This window comes from Mustela erminea, chromosome 5, assembly GCF_009829155.1.
Source record: "Mustela erminea isolate mMusErm1 chromosome 5, mMusErm1.Pri, whole genome shotgun sequence".
NCBI classification, from domain to species: Eukaryota; Metazoa; Chordata; class Mammalia; order Carnivora; family Mustelidae; genus Mustela; species Mustela erminea.
The window spans coordinates 25,556,863-25,566,390 of NC_045618.1; the positions used below are offsets into that span (position 1 = coordinate 25,556,863).

General features: G+C 37.1%; 1 pseudogene; it reads left to right on the plus strand.

Annotated features, from left to right (window-relative positions):
- Nucleotides 1–2,508: 2,508 nt before the first annotated feature.
- Nucleotides 2,509–2,657, plus strand: LOC116592064 (annotated as a pseudogene).
- Nucleotides 2,658–9,528: the final 6,871 nt, after the last annotated feature.

Sequence of the window (9,528 nt, forward strand, 5' to 3'; positions counted from 1 at the left end):
ATGAATTATCCTAATATTCATGATTCTAAACATGCTCTGTTGATAGATGTGCCTATCTATAAGATGTTTGGTGAATGCTTTAAAAATCATACATTTAAATATATACATTTTTACATGGGCAAACTCTTTCTGGTTTTACCATGAAGAAAAATAGTTTCTAGGCAAATGAAAACACAAAATCAGGTTGCAAAGCAAAATTACTCTCCCAGACACTGAGCGTCCTGATGTTAATCAAGACACAAGGAGCTAATAGCGCACCCTCCCACCCTGGCTCTCGCCTTCCTGCTCAAGCGCCATGCCAGAAGATGTAGGCTAAGAAACTTTGGTCATGCAGAGAAGGACTGGGAAGGAGGGAGAGTTCATGGAAAAGTTATACTGATACAAGTGTGGGTCTGGAATAAAGAGTCAAGTAAGAATGAGAGGGGCCAAGTAATGCAAGCACAGACTGATGGGGCCAAGCTAGGTTAGAGGAGGAGGGGAGAGACTCTAAAGGATGTCAGTCAGATCCAAAACCGGAAGATGGTAAAGATGGATGCAAGGCTGGAACAAGAAGGAGAGCACAGACGGAGGCCGTGGCCGCAGAAAACAGGGTAACAACAAGGTATCGACTGGACATGACATTAAAAAAGAGGCACAGTTTTAGAAAGTGGGACGCTAAATATTTTGAACCTTTTACTCCATCTGTTGTACTTATATGGGACAAGCTCTGTTGTACTTATATGGGACAAGCAGGATAGTTTATGGGGGTTCAAGTCTGCCATGGCAAGATACCACTAGCTGGGTGACTCACAGTTATGGAAGCTGGAGTTTGAGATCTAGGTGCTGACAAGGTTGAGTTCTCTCTCCTGAGATCTCTCTCCTTGGCTTATAGATGGCTGTCTTCTCGTGGTATCTTTGGAGGTCTTCCCTCTGTGCCTGTGTCCTAATCTCTTCTTCTTATAAGGCAGCCAGTCAGATTGCATAAAACCTACCCTTAATTTCTCATTTTACCTTAGTTACCTCTTTAAAGATCCTGTCTCCAAATATGGTCGCATTCTGAGGTACTGAGGTTAGGACTTTGATGAATTTTGGGGGAATGCAATTCAGCTCATATCACAAGGGAGGCCCTTGACAAACATAAATAAGACATAAAGTGTAAGAAAAGTGCATACATTTCAAGATGTTCTCTATGGCCTGCTTCCTATAGACAGCAATGGAAAAAAGTTCACAAAATGTTCCTCTGAGAGAATGATGGCAGCATGTAATTCTAATGACTAATTATCCAGTTCTTTGGGCCATGTTTATTTGCATGACAGAAAAAGTATGCACCAATATGAAAAGAGGATCTTCAGCTAGTCAGTACAACTACCCCGATTTTGCATAAGTTGCTAGACATTGTCTTCCTAATGCCAAATGACTTTCCTAGAGACAAGTATAAATTCTCCTTTTCTTCTCCCCCCCCCTTCTTTCTCTTTTATTTATCTTATTTCTTTTCAGTATTCTGGAATTCATTGTTTATGCACCACACCCAGTGCTCCATGCAATACGTGCCCTCCATAATACCCACCACCAGGCTCACCCAACCTCCCACCCCCACAAAAACCTCAGCTTATTTCTCAGAGTCCACAGTCTCTCATGGTTTGTCTCCCCCTCCAGTTTCCCCCAACTCACTTCTCCTCTCCATTTCTAATGGTACTCAGAGCTGAAGCTAAACGGTCAACCCTCGGGACAGTTTAGCACATCCCTGCAGCATAGCACCCTGACTTGATTCTGTTAGTCTCGGCTACTCCTCACTTACAGAGAGCTTTGTTTTCTCTCTGCACATTGGACTTCAGGGGGATCTGTATTCAATGGCAATCTGGTGCATGGAGAAAGCTAACACCTTGCTCATCAAATGACTCTTTCACCAAGTATTTGAAATTTGCAGAGACTATTTATAAATATGGTAGAATCTGAACAAGGTTTCTTGATAGAAACATTAAAGTTTGGGATATTAATGAACCATGGGGAGGGTCTGTTTGAAGTCCGGCAGGCAGGGTCACTATTCAGTGCGTCTGTGAAAGTACACCCGTAGCAGTTGTTAAAATATTCAAAAACATCGCTATTTGATGGATAGTTCCTTATTCCCTCACTGCGTCAGTTCCCAGCCCCCTCCTTTGGATCCTCTCCACTAGCACTAGATGGTGATTAGTGTCTGATACGGCAGGAAGGTTCCAGGACCAGCTCAGACCTATGCCATCCACAGAGCCCACACGAATGGCTGAGGCCAGAGCCCTGCTGGCTAGGTGTTTTGAAAATTACTCTTCCCGATAGGCACGTGGTACAGTGGGTATCTGTTTATTGGTAAAGGAAATGGAAGAAAACTGGCAAAAAGGCACACATTAAATTCAACAAATGGTTACAGATCACCTACTAGAGGCAGTGTGCTACTAGGTAATTTGGGAAGCCCTGAAATGAATAAAGCCTAGTCTTTGAACTCACAGAGGTTACAGTCTATGTAAACTGTGGTTGTTACAACTAACAGAGTTGAGCTTTGCGCAGTGGCAGTATCGTAGCCAATGAGGTTTATCCGAGGCGCGATTATTGCTAATTGAAACAACTAACAGAGTTGAGATTTCATGAACATATCTGCTTTCTTAGATTATTCTGATTATGATCTTTCTTCTTAGATTGATCTATTTAGGTTTATGGACCTGTTTCACCTGTCTATTCTCTGCATGATCCTCCATTTTCCACAACCCTTTCTGCCCAAAACTGCAGTGAAAAGTAAATGGACTGATGGTGGTTTTTTCTAATCTTATCAGAGCACACCCAGAAAGGGACACGGAGTTCTTCTGTCACGCCTGCCCTGCCAGGCTTTCAGCAAGCACAACATGCTGTTGTGTAACATTTAGTTTCAGTCTATCAATTCCCTGTAAACACTGGCGAGTCAAGGTCTGCATGAGCTCCGCAAGCAGTATCCATGACAACCGTACCTACAGCAGGGTACTTCGCATATGGGAAACAAGAGATCTCACCTCTCTCTCTCTTTCTCTCTCTCTCTCTTTTTTTTTTTTTTTTTGGCAATTGCATGATGAATAATTGAATATTAGAAATGAAAACACTCCTTTTATGCTACCCAATATTACTTTGATGTTACTTTTTAACCTGTAGTTTATTCACACTGTTATACAAAAGTAAGATTTAAAGGGAAAAAAAGAAAAAAAAAGGAAGAAAGAAGGACACCCTGCTTGGCTTTGATTTAAAATATTTCCAGTGACTTTTTTCTGAAAGAAAAATACAATAAAGATGGTCTTGTTAATTTATGGCAACTTCAGCTCATAGAATAAGTCAGTGGAAAATCTTAAACATTTTCAATAAATATCAAATGATAATAGTCTCATGATGACACATAATTGAGTTGCCTTACACACCTCTGCTGCTCACATGAATATCCTGCTATGGCAAAACACTTTGCATGCAAACATAAGAAAGAGGGCAGGAAGGATAAGACAAGTGACTACCACATTACATCAATAAAATTAATCATCAAATTTTAGCGTTACAGAAATGGTTGTAGCCTATTGTACCATCCCTTTGTGCCTCAAAGGGATAAGGACATTACTCTCAAATAGCTGGAAGTCTCATCCTGCCTTTATTTCGTTCTTACCCTCCTGAGTAATACAAGTCGTTTTTAGACGTGCTGCCCCAATCTCCTGAGATGGAATCACAACTTTTTTTTTAAGGGCAAAACTTTGATTTCCCCTATATCCTTTTATATCTCCAGCCCATCTTCCTGTCGGAGTTGAATAAAGTTCAGAAAATGATTAAAGTTTACCAAAAAAAGGCAATGCCTACAGAGATTCAAAAGGGATTTTATTGACATTGACAGTAGATCTGTCAGGATCTTTTCTTAGCTGCATCACAGACATTTTGTTGTTGCTTCTAATTGATGTTCACTATGAAAATTAATACCACATTTTGGCAAGTGATTTTTGCAGCCAAAGGAGGAACTTTTGTGCTGTATGTGTTAAGCGTATCTCCTGTCATCAAATAATAAATGCCTGGCATGTAACTAGATGTGCAAATATAGCTAGAGACATTAATAAGAAAAATACATGAGAACATTTTGTTTCATGAATAAGTACAGTTTTAAAATTTTAAATGAGTCTCCAAAGTATTTACATATTTATAGTCTTCTCGTATATTTGGAATTCTTTATCACTAAATGGAATCTTATATTATAGTCTGCATTTCTTGCTCATATACAAAGTTTTTTTTCATAGCTCATGTTTTTGTGAGACTACTCATTATTCCGTAGAGTAAGATTACAACTATTAAAATGTTGTAATCTAAATTTTCCTCCTCTTCAGTATACTACTCTATGTAGTACGGAAAGAGTGGTGTTGATCATATTATGTTAAAACCATTGAAAAGACAATTATGGGTCACATGCAAACTTTGTGCAGCATTTTAGAAGGGTGACATATCAGAGAATAGATTCTAAAATGTATACTTATGCTAGAACTGGTTGCATCAAAACAATAAAATAGGCTGGCTTAAGAAAGTTTTTGCCTCTTGATAGCATAACTGTTCTGACTGACTACCTCAGAAATTGTTAAGATAGATGAGAGCAGTTACTCTGAAACTCACTGGAATCGGCAAGCATGTTTACACTCAATCCCACATATATCTAATGAAACATGTTTTTCACTAATCTAAGCTCATTTTCTCTTTCAGCCAGAAGCTAGAAAACTAGTTTTCTGAAACTATAAAAATGAAATGTTAAGCCTGAGGAAGAGAGTTTCTGGCACATGTGTCTGACATTGATTGAGATGGAATGGGTTCGAGAATGTGGCTCTGGGTCTGAACCCAAGACTGAGGCAGCACTGTTTTTATAGAGCAGATGATTATAACAACAGGTGAGGCAGAAGATGATGATTAATGTACTGAGGAAATTAAAAAAATAAAAACGGGCTAAACAACTATAAATGTGTAATGGCATTACTAACTCTGCATATTTCCATTTATTATCTTTCTTGTTCTTTTTATTATATTTGACCTTGTTGATTGCTCTTCTCTTGAAAAAGTAATATATATTATATATAATATATGTTAAGTGAATAAAAGTAGAATTCATCAATGAATTAAGATATGTGTGTGTATGTATATGTGTGTGTTTGTGCGTGTATATGTATATATATATATATATTCCTTTCACTTCCAGAACACTATGGCCTCGTCCCCTCACCTTCTAGCCATACCTGCCCAGCCTCCTTTGTATATTTCTCTTAGTTGGCTTTTCTTAAATGTTGGTGTTGCCCCCAGTTTCTATTCCAGGCTATTTTTGCTTCTGAATTTATACATATTTTTGCCTACTCCAGAAGTGTACATTAACTGTGACTATAGTGGCCCAGAAAGCTTTATTTTCAAACCAGATTGTTCTTGTGAACTCTACACCATCTACCGAATTTCACCTTGCACATGTCCCAAGATACTCCAATCTCAAATTGAAAATATCCTTTTACTACTGATCTACCTGAATTCTATATCTAGGTTGATATTACTGCCAATTCATGTGCCCAAACCATAAACGTGAACATCACTCCTCTTTCTCTTAATAAACAAGTCTTGACAATGTTACCTGCTAAATATTCTCAGTTATATCTACTTTTTCTCTATCACCACCAACTCTACCCAAGATTAGGCCTTCATTTCTCTTAACCGCACTGTAGCTAACAGTTTTTTTTTTCCCTTTCTAATTTATATTCCACATATATCTAGAGACATCTTAATAAAGCATGAATATGTCACATGATTTTTTCCCATAAACCGCTGTCCGCTTTTCATTACTTTTAGGATAAAATCTTAACTACATGACATTGTTTTAAAAACCCTGCCTTACCTCTGTTTTGTCATTCAGCCCACATACCTTACCCTTCAGGTATGCTGAGTTTTTTCCCAAAATAGAGCCCTTGAATACATAGCTTTTGTCGAGATTGTTACTTGGACACTACCTAGAATACTTCACTGCTATCATATGCCTCCTAACTTTCCCTAAATAAACTAATTAATTTTTTAACATTAATCATTCTAACTTTTCTGCAAAGCCTACACTGACCAGCCACCCCACAGCCTTGAGTTAGATGACCTTAAAACAGTCATACACTCTTAATTTTTTCTTTTATAGAATTCATCAATGAATTAGGATGTGTATTTAACTTAACTGTAAGAATGGGGATCATGTCAATATTACTCATTGTTATAGTCCTAGTTGTTAGTGCAACACTTTAGTAGGCCCAAAAGTAAATGCATGTGCTTTTAGAGTGAAAAAATACATTTCTTGGTTCCCTGGGTGGCTCAGTCAGTTAAGCCATCTGACTTCAGCTCAAGTCATGATCTCAGAGTCCTGGGATTGAGTCCTACTTTGGACTCCCTGCTCTGTAGGGAGTCTGCTTCTCCCTCTCCCTCTCCCCTGACTCATTCTCTCTCTCTTTCAAAAACATTAAAAAAACTTAAAAAATACATTTCTTCATAGTTCCACATGTAAATATTAAACTATTCAACTAGTAACAACACTGTTTTTCTTTAGCAGGTTTTAGGTTTGTTTTTTATTCCATTTTAAATAACTTGTCTTGTGTTACTTAAAATTGGGGCAATTGATTTTATACAGCACTATTCAGGAGTTCAAAGTACATTTAGTGACACACTCAGGTAAGAGGACCTGGTTAAAGAGAGGAAATGACTGGATAATGAGACTTTGCATCTGTGACAGACTCATCTCAGGGCCTAGGATGAGGATGAACTGATTTATTGATTAAATAAACTCATCGGTGCCTGGTATCTATTGTTTTATAAGGTTTCCCTTAAAAGGACAATTATATGAAAGGAAGTAGTGAGGTCAAGGGTTCACTTCTATGCAGACAGCACATGCCGTATGACCAAGCTATGCTCAGTGAACCGTCAAAACACACTGTAGTTCCTGCTTCAAATGTTAGCATTTATCTAACAACTATTTATTCCTTCTAATTTACTACAATAGCACTGGCATTGAACTCCCAAACTAGATAGGTACTGTGTGGTAAACACAGGCAGAAAACCACTAGCAAAGGAAAAAGGCTCAGGAAGGAGAACACTATGAGAAACCTTTACCAGCCTAAAAATGGTCACTGCACCACTACAAAAATAGGGAGCATCTATTAATGGCACATAAATTGACTGTTTTAAGCACAGTGTGTTCAGCTTGCTTGCAGGTACTTCTGATTATCTTTAAAAGATGGCAAAGTTTAGTTCTGTTCTGCACAGTTTGGCAGCTGAAATAATAGAACATTGGAAATTTCCCTTATTGGTAATTTCTTTTATTGCATTATAAATTGTTTTTCCTATAGTAACTCACTAGGGAAAGAATAATAACCACGCCAAATGTTAGAGTAAATAATTAAAAACAACTACAATTTTAATATGTTTTGTTCAGTACATTATTTAATGCTAACTTGCAGTGAAACTGCTGAGGAAGTGTTGAGTTTGTATACCCAGCAAGTACAGGAATTCCCTTTGATGATAGAGATGCAATAAAATAAAATCAATGATCATAATGTTATCTCAAATGACTTACACTGAGCCCTGAAGACATTCCATCTATTTGTCCTTTTGAAGCATGCTTTAGTTTATTATTTCTGTAGTCTGTCATGACTAATAAGTATTGTCATAAATTGTGTTTTCTGAGTCTAATAAATTCTTAATATTATGCTGTTTCAATTATTTTTATTTTCTACAAGATTCATTAAAATATACTCTGGAATTTTAGAAATCTTGAAATCAACACGAGTTGTCTAGTTGCTTCCATGTTGCATAATTAACTTACCCATGTCTTACTTGGCTTTCCCTTGAACATAGACCAGCCTGAGGGCAATTGGAAGTGCACCCCAACAGCACACTCCACTGAGGAAGCTTGTCAGGTTTCTGAAGTTAGCATTCAGTCCTTTCATTTGTTATTTGTCCTGGTATTATCTGTAAATTTTAATAATTCATTGACTCTAAAAACATTTACCATGTTCTTGTTATGTATAAAGTATATTTATAACATTCAGATAGGAAATGCATAGTTGATCCTTGCCTCCAAAGGGTTCACAGTCTGGTATGATGGTAATATAATATGTTGAAGGCAATAGTGGCATCATGCACATAGATTTTTACTAGGAAAAAAAAAAAGATTTCTAACTGGCCTTGGGAAGAGAGAGGGATCAAAGAAAACTTTCAGAAGGTGGTGATTCAGGAGTTGACTATTAAGTGAAAGTTATGAGTCAGCTAGGTATTAGAAGAACCATAAAGGAGACAGAAAGTAGGGAGGTATTTGTCCTTCCCTTTTCCTTTCCTTTTTTTTTTTTTTCCCTCCTTCTCTTCCAATAAATACCAATTGAAACATTGTATGTGCCAGGTGTACCACAGGTGAATGAGATAAAATCTAAAGAGAAGGTACAAAGAAGCAAAGAGATAGAGGCTAGAAAGATATGGTGTGAGTGTAGAAATACACAAAATTCTGGGGCAAGAGTGGGAAACTAGCTAGAGTTCAGTTTATATCGGGTTTTATTTTTATGCCCAGAGATGGAGTTTGGACATTATCCTATATGTAAAAGTTATCTATCTTTTAAACATAATTAATATTAATTATGTTGTAAAGATAACTAATGGACTTTGAGGGCATTATACTAAGTGAAATAAATCAGAGAAAGACAAATACCATATGATCTCACTGATATGTAGACCCTCAAAATTCACACACACACAGATAACAGCTCACAGATATAGAAAAGACGTTGGTGGTTGGAGAGAGTTGGAGGTTGAGGGGTAGGTGAAGTAGGAGAAAGAAGTAAAAAAATACAAACCTCCAGTTATAAAGTAAGTAAGTTCTGAAGACCTAATATATGGCGTGTACATTTAGTTAACAATAGTTGCTAAAAGAGTAAATCTTAACAGTTCTCATCACAAAAAAGTTTTAACTATGTGAGGTGATGAATATTAATTAGACTTACTGCAGTGATCATTTTGCAATATATACTTATACTGAATCATTATGTTGTACACTTGAAACTAATAAAATATGTAACAGTTATATTTTAATAAAAAGAAAAAATAAACAAATAAATAAAAGTAATTACTAGATATAACCAAATTTGTGGCTGGCATTATAACTGGCAATGGTGTTGAAAATAGATTTGAAGTGCAAAGAATGGAGATGAGGTGCAGTTAGGCAGTTATTTCAGCCCTCTAAGGCAATAATCATCAAACCTTGAAATAGGAATGTGATCATAAGAATGGAGAGGAGGGAAGAGATTTGAAAATAAGTTAAGAGAGTGAATAATTTGAATCCAGAGGCTTGATGGATAGATGTGGAAATTGAGGAAGAGAGGAAAATAAGAGATGACACCCTGTATTTAGACTGGATAATGTGGTGGCGCCAGCAGGGAAGAACAGGTATGAGTAGGATTCAGTTTTAAACATGCTGTGTTTAAGACTACTAGTGTACCCAGGTAGGGTGTTCATGAGGCAGCAGTTTATAGGAATCTGAAG